Below are 363 nucleotides of genomic sequence, written 5' to 3' on the forward strand. Positions count from 1 at the left end.
AATACATTTTTCTTTCATATGAACATACATATATACATTTTCTCTGCATATGACCATACATACATTTTTCTTTGCATATGACCATTCATACATTTTCTTTGCATATGCTTTGCATATAAACATACATACATATGAACATACATATATACATATAAACATAACATACATACACAAAAATTTCGAAAAATCTGCCTAAAAAAATTATATGAAAAAAAGCATACATCATCCATCCATCCATATAATGAACATATACATCATCCATCCATCCATATAATCAACATATGCATATGAAAAAAAATTATATGAAGAGGATCGAGAGGGGACAGGGAGGAAAGGGGGTCGCCGGAGCCGGACCGAACGGGG

This window comes from Triticum dicoccoides, chromosome 4A (genome assembly GCF_002162155.2).
Source record: "Triticum dicoccoides isolate Atlit2015 ecotype Zavitan chromosome 4A, WEW_v2.0, whole genome shotgun sequence".
In the NCBI taxonomy this organism is placed as follows: Eukaryota; Viridiplantae; Streptophyta; class Magnoliopsida; order Poales; family Poaceae; genus Triticum; species Triticum dicoccoides.